The sequence below is a fragment of the Salvelinus namaycush genome, chromosome 8, assembly GCF_016432855.1.
Source record: "Salvelinus namaycush isolate Seneca chromosome 8, SaNama_1.0, whole genome shotgun sequence".
NCBI lineage: Eukaryota > Metazoa > Chordata > Actinopteri > Salmoniformes > Salmonidae > Salvelinus > Salvelinus namaycush.
The window spans coordinates 50,325,522-50,341,547 of NC_052314.1; the positions used below are offsets into that span (position 1 = coordinate 50,325,522).

The 16,026-nt window shown below is 41.8% G+C and overlaps 1 protein-coding gene across 6 annotated transcripts in view; it reads right to left on the bottom strand.

Annotated features, from left to right (window-relative positions):
- LOC120052780 (catenin alpha-2-like) overlaps nt 1–16,026 on the bottom strand; it is a 654,154-nt gene that overhangs the window by 378,834 nt on the left and 259,294 nt on the right. The window lies entirely within an intron of this gene.

Consider the following 16,026-nt stretch of genomic DNA (forward strand, 5'->3'; position numbering starts at 1 on the left):
ACCTGGCCGAATGTGTAGTGCCAACTGTAAAGTTTGGTAAAGGAGGAATAATTGTCTGGGACTGTTTTTCATGGTTCAGGCTAGGCCCCTTAGTTCCAGTGAAGGGACATTTTAATGCTACAGCATACAATGACATTCTAGACGATTCTATGCTTCCAACTTTTTTGCAACAGTTTGGGGAAGGCATTTTACTGTTTAAGCATGACAATGCCCCTGTGCACAAAGAAAGGTCCATACAGAAATGTTTTGTAGCGACCGGTGTGGAAGAACTTGACTGGCCTGCACAGAGCCCTGACCTCAACCACATTGGGATGAATTGGAACGCCACTGTGAGCCAGGCCTAATCGCCCAACATCAATGCCGACCTCACTAATGCTCGTGGCTGAATGGAATCAGGTCCCTGCAGCAATGTTCCAACATCTAGTGGAAAGCCTTCCTAGAAGAGTGGAGGCTGTTATAGCAGCAAAGGGGGGTACCAACTCCATATTAATGCCTATGACTTAGGAATGAGATGTTCGATGAGCAGGTGTCCACGTACTTCTGGTCATTATTTTTATGTATTGACTTGAACCTTTTCTCTCTCTACCCCTCTCTTTCCTTCCCCCTCTCTCTATTTCTCTCAACAAATACACAAAGCACAGGAACACACACACAAGTGAACACACACACACACACACACACACACACAAACACACACACACACACACACACAAAGTCTCATCTCCAAGAAGAAGTGTTTAAAGTGGGGCTGAATTGATTTGCATTATTATGGCCGTTTCCCACAATAGCCCTACTCATGGCTGTAAACCTTAGCGTGAAATGTCCCTGAACAATCACATTGGATATGAGCGGGCATTCCTTAGGTTATGGGTTTTGGCATGCTGAAGCGAGCATGCCAGGATAAGAGAAAGTCTAATATCTTGACTCACACGCACTCACTCACACACACATGAAGGCCTGCATGCACGCACACACACCCTCTTGAGCTAAAAACCCATCATTTCAGCCTCATGAAGGTCAATATGGACAATCGATAAGGCTCACTGTGCTGCTACTTTTTCTCTTTTCATTTTATTCATTGGCTGATTTTTGTTTTGTTTATGTGTTTTGCTTGTTACTGGCACCCTGTCAGCGAGGCGGCCCAGGTGTGCCTGGAATCTTCAAGATCGTTTTTTGTGTTTTTTGTGAAATTTTGTGTTTGTGCTTTTCTTCCCTGATCCTCAATCTGCTGCCTGTTTTGTCTTAGAGTGGCATTGACACACACACACACACACACACACCTCCACGCTGGTATGAGACTATGACATACACACTGAGAGTGTGCCAGATGTGTGTGTGATAGGATGTGATGTGGCAGCAAAAGCATGTCTGAAGAAAAGGTCTCTGAATGTCAGGTGGCTAGCCTCAATGGAAGACCCATGAGTGGCCCTTTGGTCATGTCCCTGGACTGTCCCCATGTCCTCTCACACCCACACTAATATGAAATCGTGTTCAAACGCACAGAGACGGAACAAAGGGTCAACAAAAGTACTCGACTACACACATGCTGTACACTCCCCACAGAACAGACAGAAGATCAGAAGTAGACTTTTACACACACACACACACACACACAAGCAAGCACAAACACTAATGTTAATTTTGGCAGCTATTTTATATTTCGTTTTAGTCTTAAAATACCTTTCAGTCTTAGTCACATTTTAGTCATTTCATACTTTGATAGTTTTAGTTATCAGTTGACAATTTTTGTCTACTTTCAGTCACAGTTATTTTTGTCCCATTTTGTTACATTAAATAAAATAAAATACGTTTTACTTCCATCATGTGCACATTCAGATAGCCTTGTCCAGCTAGGCCTACTATCCCCTCATAATACTTAGCTGGAAACATTGTTATTGTGCCATATTGCAACCAATTCCAGACATAATTAACCATTTACAGTGGCTTCAGAAAGTATTCCCCTTGACTTGTTCCACATTTTGTTGTGTTACCGCCTGAATTTAAAACGGATTAAATTGAGATGTTGTGTCACTGGACAACACACAACGTCAAAGTGGAATTATGTTTTTAAACATTTTTGTTCAAATATATTAAAAATGAAAAGCTGAAATGTCTTGAGTCAATAAGTATTCAACCTCTTTGTTTTGGCAAGCTTAAATAAGTTTGGAATAAAACATTTGCATAACAAGTTACATAATAAGTTGCATGGGCTCACTAATAGTCTTTAACATGACTACTTCATCTCTGTACCTCACACATACAATTCTCTGTAAGGTCCGTCAGTCAAGCAGTGAATTTCAAACACAGATTCAACCACAAAGACCAGGGAGGTTTTCCAATGCTTTGAAAAGAAGGACACCTATTGGTAGAAAAAAATATATTTTTGGGGGTTAGTGTATCAATACATCCAGTCGCTACAAAGATACATGCATATTTTTCTAACTCAGTTGCCAGAGAGGAAGGAAACAATTTTCACCATGAGGCCAATGGTGACTTTAAAACAGTTACAGTTTATTGGCTGTGACAAGAGAGAACTGAGGATGAATCAACAACATTGTAGTTACTCCACAATACAGAATATAGATATGATCCAAAACATGCATCCTTTTTGCAATAAGGCACTAAAGTAAAAAAAAAATGGCTAAGAAATACATTTTATTTCCTGAATGCAGGCGTTATGTTTAGGGAAAACAACACAACACATCACTGAGTACCACTTTTCATATTTGCAAACATGGTGGTGGCTGCATCATGCCACCGGCAATGACAAGGGAGTTTTTTAGGTTAAAAAGAAATGGAATAGAGCTAAGCACAGGCAAACTCCTAGATGAAACCCTGGTTCAGTCTGCTTTCCAACAGACACTGGGAGACAAATTCACCTTTCAGCAAGACAACCACCTAAAAAACAAGGTCAAATATACACTGGAGTTGCTTACCAAGACAACATTGAATGTTCCTGAGCGGCCGAGTTACAGTTTTGACAAATCGGCTTGGCAAGACTCGAAAATGGCTGTCTAGCAATGATCAACAACCAACTTGACAGAGCTTGAAGAATTTTAAAAAGAATAATAGTGCAAATGTTGTACAATCCATGTGCACAAAGCTCTTGGAGACGTATCCAGAAAGACTCACAGCTGTAATCGTTGCCAAAGGTGTAACATGTATTGACTCAGGGGTGTGAATACTTATGTAAATGAGTCAAGGGTTATGAATACTTTCTGAAGGCCCTGCAGGCTATAAAGCCTTGGCTACAGGCATAAAATATAGCTCCGATTTTCTCCCCCATCATAACCATCGGAGGGAGGTAAATCACAGTGATTTCCTTAAATGGGAGAATCTGAGCTTTCCATAAATACCAGAATTATTAATTCAGCAAATTGCAATCGTTTTTCCAATCGAAAAAAAAAGCAGCTCGCATTTGCTGACCGCAAGAATGTCAACAAAGAAGATGATATGAACACCAGCGCACATGGCAATTAGAGCTTTTGATGTGATCAGGGGAAAAAAAGACCTACATCAAAGCAAAGATTATCAAAGACATTATTGTTTCTAATTGAGGTAAGTTACAATTGAAGTGTCCTGGCTGAGCATCAGTTCAAAAGAGAGGCTAATGATTGAAGTGACCGCTGGGGAGCTGTGTGTGGGAAAGAGCCAGCTCACTTCAAAGACCTTATCGGTCAATGAGAGGATTGCATTAAATATTCTGCAACGGTATGCAGGCTTATGATTGGACACAATTTGATGAAAAGGAGCTTCAGGGCAAATTGAATGTCCATTAGTCTCACATGGAATTCTCGTCTCCTTACATTTTTTTTGTCAATTAAAATGAAAAGTAATTTGTAATAGATATGATTTTTTTTTCAGGCCACCTTGTCTCATTATTCGTTTTCATCAGGAAAAATAGGTAGTTGACAAATATGATTGTTTTCTAGTTATTGTTGAGGAAATGAACACTGCCCCACACGTAGCACAGCTCCATGCAGCTTGGCACAGGAGGCCATGTCAACACCAATGTCCCTAATCAAAGTCAAAGGGACATAAACATGGTTATCTAAAGTTTCTCAGCCCGTGGCCTCGCTCTCTCCCTGCCTGTCAGCTGAGTGTGTGTGTGTGTGAGTGCGTGCGTGTGTTGTGTGTTGTGTGTTGTGTGTGTGTGTGCTTGTGTCAGAGTGAAAGCCATGGAGAGAGCCAGGAAATCCCAATCACCGGAGAAGAAAGAGATACAATCACAAGGTCTGCCAAGAAGCCTACAGGGACAAAGGGGTCACCCACCTATCCCTCAGCCCGGACCTCATACGCTAAAATCACACTGAGCGTGCACCACGTGAATGTCACACACACACACACACACACACACACACACCAAGAACAACAAAACAAACATGCTTCTTGCTAATCAGATCTAAACACCGCCACTTCAAATCATGCCGACTGGCCAACAAAACCGTTGGCAATTACTGTACAAAAGTGGTCCTTTATTTTGAAGCGTTGTGAAGTTGGGCTAATGTTGGCCAAAAATGTGAAGTGTTAAGCAGTGGGAGAGAGTTTTGCTAACAAAAGTCATTTGGAATGTTGGACGGAGCCCGCCACTCTGTCGGCCCAATCCACCCTAATGACTAGCAACATCCTCGTATGGGCCTGGATTAACACGCTGGGTAGCTGGACAATGGTCACTACATACAGAGAGACTGGAGAAAAGGAGGGAGGGAGACAGAGAGAAAAATAGAGAGAGGGAGAGAGAGACTCTGCATGCAGAATTCTGCAAAAATATCCTCAGTGTACAACGTAAAAACACCAAATAATGCATGCAGAGCAGATTTAGTCTGACACCCGCTAATGATCAAAATGCAGAAAAGAGCAAGCTGGTCCTGGGGCTCTGTTAACAAACACAAAAAGACCCCACAGAGCCCCAGGACACAATTAAACCCAACCAAATCATGAGAAAACAAAAAGATAAATACCTGACACATGGTAAGAATTAACAAAAAAAACTGCGTAAACTAGAATGCTATTTAACCCTAAACAGAGTGTAACGGTGTTCCTCCTCCTCTTCGTATGAAGAGGAGGAGTAGTGATTTGACCAAAGTGCAGCGGGGTGTGAATTCATAATGATTTAATAAACAAAACAGGAAAACACGAACGAACACTAGAATAGTTACAAAACAATAAACGACATAGACAGACCTGAACGACGAACTCACATGAAACACGAAGAACGCATGAACCGGAAAACTGACTACATAAAACGAACGAACAAACAAAACCGAAACAGTCCCATGTGGCGTAACATAACACAGACACAGGAGACAATCACCCACAAACTAACAGTGTAAAACAGCCTACCTATATATGATTCTCAATCAGAGGAAATGAACAACACCTGTCCCTGATTGAGAACCATATAAGGCTAATTAACCAACACACTCCCACATAGAACAAACAACACAGACTGCCCATCCCAACTCACGCCCTGACCAACTAAACACATACAAAACAAGAGAAAACAGGTCAGGAACGTGACACAGAGAAAGAATACCTGACCCAAACTTTACTAGGAAAGTCAGTTAAGAACACATTCTTATTTTCAATGAGGGCCTAGGAACAGTGGGTTAACTGCCTTGTTCAGGGGCAGAACGACAGCTCGGGGATTTGAACTTGTAACCTTTCGCTTACAAGTCCAACACTCTAACCACAAGGCTACCTGCCACCACATTTATGTTTATTTATTTTCCCTTTCATACTTTAACTATTTTCACATCGTTACAACACTGTATATAAGCATAATATGACATTTGAAATGTCTTTAGTCTTTTGGAACTTCTGTGAGTGTAATGTTTACTGTGAATTTGGATTGTTTAGTTCACTTTTGTTTATTATCTACTTCACTTGCTTTGGCAATATAAACATATGTTTCCCATGCCAATAAAACCCCTTGAATTGAATTGAGAGAGAGAGTGCGGTCTTTATTTGCAGCTGGTTGCAGCGAAGAAAGACCACAGCCTATTGGACTCTAGTCAAAAGTAATGCACTCTGTAATGAATAGGGTGCCATTTGGGACAAAGCCTGTTGCTATGTTTCATCTGAGGAGCAGCAAGAGCAGTGGAATGAAACAATTCCTATTATTTTCCAATTTTCTTTTGATTTCGGTCTGTGGGTGTTCAGACCAATAGCTTCAGTAGCCTTGGATGATTCTGGTATCATAAATAGTGGATTGTGTAAAATACATTTGAATGCTTCACACATATTACAAAAACAGGCGGATAAGATGATATAACTCGATCAAAAGAAACGACAATGACCATTCTTGGACAATTGCAACAACAATATGCCTTCATCTCCGATTGAATTCACCTACACAGTACAGTAGATTATCACGTGTATGAAAATGTACTAAATACTAATTTGTGGATGAGCAAGTCTTTCATTGGGTTTATTGTATAATCAGTCTAGATTTCAGCTGGATTTATCTGGGTTATAATACCATGAGCTAGCTGTATGTGCATTATCATTTTGATTGAAGTTTGGGCTGCATCAATTCTTCATAATAAATCAATTTAGGACGTGTCAGTTTGGCACAACGGGTTCCAGGAGAGTAGGATGTCAGTAGCCTCTGACTCCCTGGCTCTGTGTGTGACAGCCTCAGAGGACAGGTGCTGTAATAGAAAACCTGTGATTTATAGGTTGGCCGTATCCCATGCAACCTAACACAACACCGCCAAGACAAATCACCTCACGGGGAATCTGCTGGAGCTCAACCCAAAAAACACTTCACTAGACACAACATCATAGTCCCAAATAGGCAAAAGCCTCCTGTAATGTTTAAAGAAAAAGCCAGACGGTGTATTTCCATATTCAACACAGAGGTCGAAAGGTGAAAGGTGAGTGGTCACGCATAGGGTCAGTTTATTTTCTTGTGGTGCTAACCCCAATACAGCCTCACTAAACACAACATCCCATATAGTTCAAAGGAATATTTAAGGTTCAGAAAAAAAAGCCATGCAATGTTTGTCAACACGGAGGTCAAAAGGTGAAAGGTCAATATAGGGGTCATGCATAGTGGAAGTTTAATTACTCCTCCTATCGACCGTTTACCTCTGACAGAGTGACTCTGAGACGGGGGTCAATAAGGGGCCGTTTCAGACTAAACTCCGTTTCAGACTAAACTCTCTCTCCCCGGGGGACAAAATTGTAAGGGTAACTCACGTCGGCCAATCGAGGCCCAGCATTTTCAGCATTAGGTGATATCTGACAGATCCTGTGTGTAGTTTCACGGTGTGGTAGATTGGACTGATTGGGTGGTTATCGTCGTCAAAATATCTGATTACCCACAAGGCACTGCAACTGTCATAAACCTCTGCCATAGAAATGTCACAGAATATCACAAATAACATTTTGAGGATATTTTCTCATAAGATTCAAGAGCATGATTATCTAAACATGTTCTATATTTGATATGATTGTAGAAAGACGGACAGCCTTGCTTGTTTTTCACCACAATGGGACTATCTCTCTTTGCAATTTAATTGTTATGTAGGCAAAAATAACCGCGAGCAGTGTCAAAAGGTCCAATTCATCATCCTACTATGCTGCTCTCTTTTGTGCTCCAGGTTGCTTTCAGGTAGGAGTTTTTGTAGCTCCCAGAGAAACCTATTACTGTGTTCCATGGCTCGCCTGGAGCACAACAGTACCTGGCTACATCAAACTCACAGGAAATCTCTATTAACAGCAGTGGGTCGTCTTGACCAAAAACCAAACAAGAACACTTATAAACCAGGTTTGAGCCATGAATGCTGAATGCGTTACGAGGTGCCAAAGAACAGCCCTTAGCCGTGATATACTGGCCATATAACACACCTCCTTGGGCCTTTATTGCTTAATTATACCATGGCATTGTTGAATATTCATTTCTGATTGGCTTGAAGGGCATTCTAGAGCATGCATTATTTCCCTATAACGTACGGTATATCAACACGGTAGAATTCAGTGGCTATAGTTCATTCTTACATGTTCTTTGTTTGAGCTCCTTTTGAAAGCAAAGTCGAATTGAAAACATTATTGGCATTGTTGAATTTGATTTTCATAATAGCAAGCTGGAATGATAGTTTGGTTAACTAAACTGTTTGTTTGGTTACCAAGGCAACTACTGTAGCTATCTAGTAAAGTTGCTAGCTACTTCAGTGGACGTGGAACACATTTCTACCTGAAAATGAACACATTTATAGTGGCAAACATGTTAAATTATAGCCATGGTATAAAAGGGATAATCAACTCGGGGCTCTCTGCGTTCTCTGGGAAATAATACAACTCTGTGGAAGGTTAGTCCCACTCCGCTAGCACGTCCTGGAACACACCTTCCACGTCGTTCATCAATTCCCACAGAGTACAAAGCCCCTCGTTGATTATCCCTTACGTGCAACCTCCTTGTAATATAGTCAATTGTCATACAGACTAGCTAGGTCATGTCAGGTCATGTTCATAACCCCCACAAATGGAACAGAAATAGAAGAATATAAAATATAGGCATTATTGTAAAAAATAACAGTGTCAAAACGACGGATCCCATCAATCATGCATTTTACATTCATTTGATACACTGTGCATCGTGTCCTATGAGGACAAGCTTTTAGTGGAGCGCGCGTGTGTGTGTGTGTGTGTGTGTGTGTGTGTGTGTGTGTGTGTGTGTGTGTGTGTGTGTGTGTGTGTGTGTGTGTGTGTGTGTGTGTGTGTGTGTGTGTGTGTGTGTGTGTGTGTGTGTGTGTGTGTGTGTGTGTGTGTGTGTGTCACTGTGTGTGTACGCGCGTGTTTGGGTATATGCATGTCAGTGTGTGTGTGTGTGTGCACGCATTTGCATGTGTCTGTGTGTGTGTGTCTGTGTGTGTGTGAAACAATGCCCTGCTAATGTCTTTGGGCGAGCTGCCGGAGAGAGCGAGAGAGGAGATTATGAGGCTGACCTGCTGACCGATATCCAGCCAGCTGTTTCCCCTGCTGTAATCAGTCTATACATAAGACATTACACTACCATCCAGCCTGGCATACTTCTTACTGTACTACTCCCCTTTAGCTCTACAATCTGACTCACACTTAGCGTGCGTATGTGAGTGTGTGTGTGTGTGTGTGTCTCTGTTTGTTAGATGCCAAAGTTGGGCATTAGCCGGCTCTTAATCCAGACATAGCAGCCAATAAAAAGCCCTTATTTAGGTTATTTCATCTTGAATGCTGGAGTGCAACTCAATATTTCAACCCTGTGGTTCCTCTTTAACACCTAAGTTGCGTCTCCTGGTTCCCTCGTCTCCTCCCTCTCATTAGCAATATGGTCTACCTGGGAACTGCTTTCCACAGCGTATTCTTTTCTCCCAGATCACTGTGCATGGAGTAAAGGAGATGGGGAGAGGAAACATCTTTAAAGTATTGTGATTCACCCGTGGTTGAGATAGGCTTCTCCTTCCACCTGTGCATTTGATTCATTCAGAGGCAGAAGTTTGATCAGAGTGCATGAACTTTCGTATCAAAAGGGCATCAAAGGCCCATAGAGGGGAGAAAAGCAGCACACACGCATAGTACTTACAACGCCAACGAGAAGCACCAACAAACGTTTTAAGACAAGGCGCCATCTTTTGAACCTTCTTTGACCTCGGACATAATTCACACCTCGACAGCTCTCTGATTTTGCAAAAGTGTGTTTTGCACAAAGAGTTTGCTGCCGGCGATGCTGCGTTCTTGGGGTTGATGTGCGAGCGGTAACACGCCCGTGCGATGTTTTGGTATCCTACCACCGGATGACAAATAGCTCGGGGCTGCTACAAGCTTACGTGCGCTAGTAATTGCTAACGAGGGAGAAAGCGGTATGAATGATTTGTTGGTAGCCAACATTCATCCTTCACTATCTGTCTGGTTGCAACTCCTTGTACTTAGCAGTCATTTTGTCACCTTGGAACTCATGCAAACAAAAAGACTCAGTACTTCTTTCTCTCTTTGTTCCTCATCCCTCTTTCCCTCTTGCTGATTCCTCAGCCAAAACAGAGACGGTAGTAATGAGACTGCTGAGGATTTTGTAGAATCTGAGAGAACTCTAAATGAGCGGCGTCGAAAAATAAACTTTCGCCTAATGAATTCCCATGGACGTACATACAGTGAAGTCATGAGAGGGGAAGAGACGAAGAACGGGGACTGAGAAGAGGGACCCTTCTTCTGCTGTTGTGTTTGTTTACTAATCTCTAACACTCAAACCCCAGATGCTTGTGAAAAGATTAAAGGGGGGAGCCGAACGCCACAAACACCATATTGTCTGACTCCACAAATGTGTTTCTCAGCGGGTCACCTTTGATCTGAGCTCGGAGTTGACAGCGACGGAGAAGAGGAGAGTTGCAGTAATCTCCGTCATCTATTCTAACTTGAGAGTCATTTGTTATCCATTTTCTCCCTCCCTATGAGTTCAAAAGTTATCTTGAACTTCAGGGGGAATGACTACTTCTTATTTAATGAAGGGGCTTATTTATTAATAGATGATTGTTAAACTGTGCATGCTTTAAATAATTAACGGGGGGTGTGAGTTACTCACTCATTTCCGCCTCTGAGCGATCGGGGCTGCATAATTCCGTGCAATTAATTAGAAGAGAAATACATCTTTTTTTCTTTTTTTTTTACGCCTATTTTCCAATTGCTTGTGTTTGATGCCTAATATCGCAAATGAAGCTGACATAGTTAGTCATTAATGGAATAAGATTCGGGGACTTTTGAGGAGGCCCGTTCTCTCTGTCTGTTCTGTCATCAGTGGGTATCTGAGGGCCACATGCGGGGGTTCTGTGGTTGTCCCTGTGAGGGCCTGTCTGTCCGCTTGGCTGGTGTAGCCCCGAGAAAAAGGAAAGAAAACAAGGCTTGAAAACTAGTAAATGTAAATGTATTGGCGTCGAGGCAAATTAAAATGTGATTATATATCAAAACCAAGCTTAGGGTTGTGAGTCAGTGAAAAGAAACATGATTAGCATATAGAAAAATATGAACAAAGAGCATTGCTATGCAAATTGAGGGCCAGTGTAATTTGAATGAACAAATTCAACAACTAATACAAAAGAGGATTTATGCTATAGAAATTAATCATCTGACCTCAATCCCCCTGTGCACATTCACTGAGATGATATGAAACACGGGACTGCGCAACTTTGTAAAAAAAAGCACAATAAGAAACATCTGATTACAGTCATTTTGCAGGAACCGGGCTCGAGACCACCGCTTAACCATTTTAATCCAAATGATTTCAAATGACAGCTTCCCACTGTCACAGGTAACCGGGTAGAACAGGCGAGAACAAGTGGCCCAATGACCGTTGAGTAGATGTTAAAATGGAAATTGATTAAGAGAACACGCAACGCCTTATTTTGGAACATGACATCCTTCCCTTGAAGGAGAATGGAGGGGGGTGACGGAGACAATGTCCCAAATGGCACACTATTCCACATATTGTCCATTACTTTCGACAGGAGCCCTACCGGAAAATAGGGAAAAGGGTGCCATTTGGGATGCAGGTGAGACGATGTGGTCCGTGGCCATGATGCCTGAAACCAGGAAGCTTCGGTTATCATCTCAAATGCTGGGGCAAATTGCATTATTATCTTCCTCACAGACAAGGTTGAGCTCAACTAAATTACTTTTCTGCACTTTGCCTATTACCCAGAGCCCCATTTGACAAACTACATCAATACCTGCCACTGCCATGCAGATTGTAATTTATATGGGCTGTGAGGGAGAGAGGGAGCGAGAGAGAGAGAGAGAGAAAGAGAGAGAGAGAGGGATAGCAAGAGAGAGAGAGCAGGAGAGAGAGCGAAAGAGCATGAGAGCGAGAGAAGGAAGAGGCAGAGCTAGGGCCCCAGAGGACTTAAGGTTCACAAGAGGACAGCTCTCTTCCATCATGCTTAGGGGTTGTTTCACAACTACTGGGCTTGATTTTGTTGTTTCACTGCTAACGCCTTTATATTTCTCATTATATACAGTACTAGTCAAAAGTTTGGACAAACCTACTCATTACAGGGTTTTTCTTTATGTTTACTATTTTCTACATTAGAATAATAGTGAAGACATCAAAACAATGAAATAACACACATTGAATCATGTAGTAACCGAAAAAGTGTTCAACAAATCAAAATGATTTTATATTTGAGATTCTTCAAAGTAGCCACCCTTTGCCTTGATGACAGCTTTGCACACTCTTGGCATTCTCTCAACCAGCCTCATGAGGTAGTCACCTGGAATGCATTTCAATTAACAGGTGTGTGTTGGTAAAAGTTCATTTGTGGAATTTCTTTCCTTCTTAATGTGTTTGAGCCAATCACTTGTGTTGTGACAAGGTAGGGGTGGAATACAGAAGATATACCTATTTCGTAAAAGAACAAGTCCATATTATAGCAAGAACAACTCAAATAAGCAAAGAGAAACAGTCCATCCTCACTTTAAGTTTCTTCAAGTGCAGTCGTGGGGAATCATCAAGCGCTATGATGAAACTGGCTCTCAAGGAATACCCAGATTTACCTCTGCTGCAGAGGACAAGCTCATTAGAGTTAACTGCACCTCAGATTGCAGCCCAAACAAATGCTTCAGAGTTCAAGTAACAGACACATCTCAACATCAACTGTACAGAGGAGACTGCATGAATCAGACCTTCATGGTCAAATTGGTGCAAAGAAACCACTACTAAAGGACACCAATAAGAAGAAGAGAATTGATTGGGCCAAGAAACACAAGCAATGGCCATTAGACCGGTGGAAATTTGTAATTTGGTCTGATGAATCCACATTTGACAACCGCTGTGTCTTTGTGAGACGCAGAGTAGGTGAACAGGTGATCTCCGCATTTGTGGTTCCCACCGTGGAGCATGGAGGAGGTGAGATGGTGTGGGGATGCTTTGCTGGTGACACTGTCTGTGATTTATTTAGAATTCAAGGTACACTTAACCGGCATGGCTACCACAGCATTCTGCAGCGATACGCCATCCCATCTGGTTTGTGCTTAGTGGGACTATCATTTGTTTATCAACAGGACAATGACCTAACACACCTCCAGGCTGTGTAAGGGCTATTTTACCAAGAAGGAGAGTGATGGAGTGCTGCATCAGAGGACCTGGCCTCCATAATCACCTGACCTCAACCCAATTGAGATGGTTTGGGATGAGTTGGGATGCAGAGTGAAGGTAAAGCAGCCAACAAATGCTCAGCATTTGTGGGAACTCCTTCAAGACTGTTGGAAAAGCCTTCCTCATGAAACTGGTTGAGAGAATGCCAAGAGTGTGCAAAGCTGTCATCAAAGCAAAGGGTGGTTTCTTTGAAGAATCTAAAATCTACAATATATTTAGATTTTGTAACACTTTTTTTGGTTACTACATGATTTCTTATGTGTTATTTCATAGTTATGATGTCTTCACTATTATTATACAAGGTAGAACATAGTAAAATTAAAGAAAAATCATTGAATGAGTAAATGTGTCCAAACTTTTGACTGGTGTATTTTAACTTCTCCTGCTATACTGCTAGCCAACTACTGTGTAATGGCTAGCCATCTTGCTAGCATTGTTAGCCTGCTAGGCTGTTAGTTTATCATGTTACTAGGCTACTGCTTACCAACTACTTGTCACGCCCTGATCTGTTTCACCTGTCCTTGTGATTGTCTCCACCCCCTCCAGGTGTCGCTGATTTTCCCCAGTGTATTTATCGCTGTGTTTCCTGTCTCACTGTACCAGTTTGTCTTGTATGTTTCCAAGTCAACCAGCGGTTTTCCCGTTCTCCTGCTTGTTGCATTTCTCCTTTTTCTAGTCCTCCAGGTTTTGACCCTTGCCTGTTTTTGATATTGTACCCGCCTGCCTGACCATTCTGCCTGTCACTCTGTACCTCCTGGACTCTGATCTGTTTCTGACCTTTTGCCTGTCCACGACCATTCTCTTGCCTACTCCTTTTGGATTAATAAACATTGTAAGACTCCAACCATCTGCCTCCTGTGTCTACATCTGGGTCACGCCTTGTGTCATACTGATACTACTGGTTAAACTGCTTAAATGGATGGATACTGTGGATGAAATGGATAGATGAAAGCATAGCATTGCATGAAAAAGGTATTTCCAATTTAAAAAGAGCCATTTTCAAGGGCATACAGCAGCATTAGTGTTGCTCCAATTCAAAGGATGAGATTAATAAGTAGAATATCTCTTACCCATGATAGGGGCATCCACTCTTTCCATAAACCCCTGCTCGCAAAGTGCTGTTCTTTCCATTGCTGGGAAATGGCTTCTGGGAAATTAATATGAATGAATTCCTTTTGAACTTCTCATCGTTGTGGCTGTGCACCAACGCTAATGAAGACCACTTAGAAAAAAAACTGAGCTGTTTTAAACAGGAAGTGCACCATTACCCCATATGCTAACCTTCCATACATACAGTGGCTTGCAAAAGTATTCACCCACCTTAGCATTTTTCCTATTTTATTGTCTTACAACCTGGAATTAAAATTGATTTTTTTGGGGGTTTGTATCAATTTATTTACAAAACATGCCTACCACTTTGAAGATGAAAAATATTTTTTATTGTGAAACAAACAAGACAAAAAAACAGAAAACTTGATTGTGCATAACTATTCACCCCCCTAAAGTCAATACTTTGTAGAGCCACCTTTTGCAGCAATTACAGCTGCAAGTCTCTTGGGGAATGTCTCTATAAGCTTGGCACATCTAGCCACTGAGATTTTTGCCCATTCTTCAAGGCAAAACTGCTACAGCTCCTTAAATTTGGATGGGTTCTGCTGGTATACAGCAATCTTTAAGTCATACCACAGATTCTCAATTGGATTGAGGTCTGGGATTTGACTAGGCCATTCCAAGACATTTAAATGTTTCCCCTTAAACCACTCGAGTGTTGCTTAAGCAGTATGCTTAGGGTCATTGTCCTGCTTGAAGGTGAAACTCCATCCCAGTCTCAAATCTCTGGAAGACTGAAACAGGTTTCCCACAAAAATGTTCCTGTATTTAGCGCCATCCATCATTCCTTCAATTCTGACCAGTTTCCCAGTCCCTGCCGATGAAAAACATGGTGATGGTGTTCTTGTGGTGATGAGAGGTGTTGGGTTTGTGCCAGAAATAGAGTCTTCCTTGATGGCCAAAAAGCTAAATTTTTGTCTCATCTGACCAGAGTACCTTCTTCCATATGTTTGGGGAGTCTCCCACATGCTTTTTGGCAAACACCAAACATGTTTCCTTATTTTTTTCTTTAAGCAATGGCTCTTTCTGGCCAGTCTTCCATAAAGCCCAGCTCTGTGGAGCGTACAGCTTAAACTGGTCCTATGGACAGATACTCCAATCTCCACTGTGGAGCTTTGCAGCTCCTTCAGGGTTATCTTTGGTCTCTTTATTGCCTCTCTGATTAATGTCCTCCTTGCCTATGTGTAACGGTTGTCGTTGGTGGAAGGAGAAGAGTACCAAAGTGCAGCGTGGTACGTATTCATAATAATTTCATAAAGAATGAATACTGAACAAAAACGACAAACGAACAGTTCTGTAAGGTGCAAACAAAAATACTAAACAGAAAATAACTACCCACAACCCATAGTGGGAAAAAAGGCTACCTAAGTATGATTCTCAATCAGAGACAACGATCAACACCTGCCTCTGATTGAGAACCATACTAGGCCAAACACATAGAAATATAACGACTAGAACAAAACATAGAAAAACAACATAGAATGCCCACCCCAACTCACGCCCTGACCAAACTAAAATAAAGACTTAAAAAAGGAACTAAGGTCAGAACGTGACACTATGTCCATGAGTTTTGGTGGGCGGCCCTCTCTTGGCAGGTTTGTTGTGGTGCCATATTCTTAAAATACATAAAAAATAGATTTAATGGTGCTCTGTGGGATGTTCAAAGTTTTTTACATTTTTTATAACCCAACCCTGATCTGTACTTCTCCACAACTTTATCCCTGACCTGTTTGGAGAGCTCCTTGGTCTTCATGGTGCCGCACGCTTGGTGGTGTTGCAGACTCTGGGGCCTT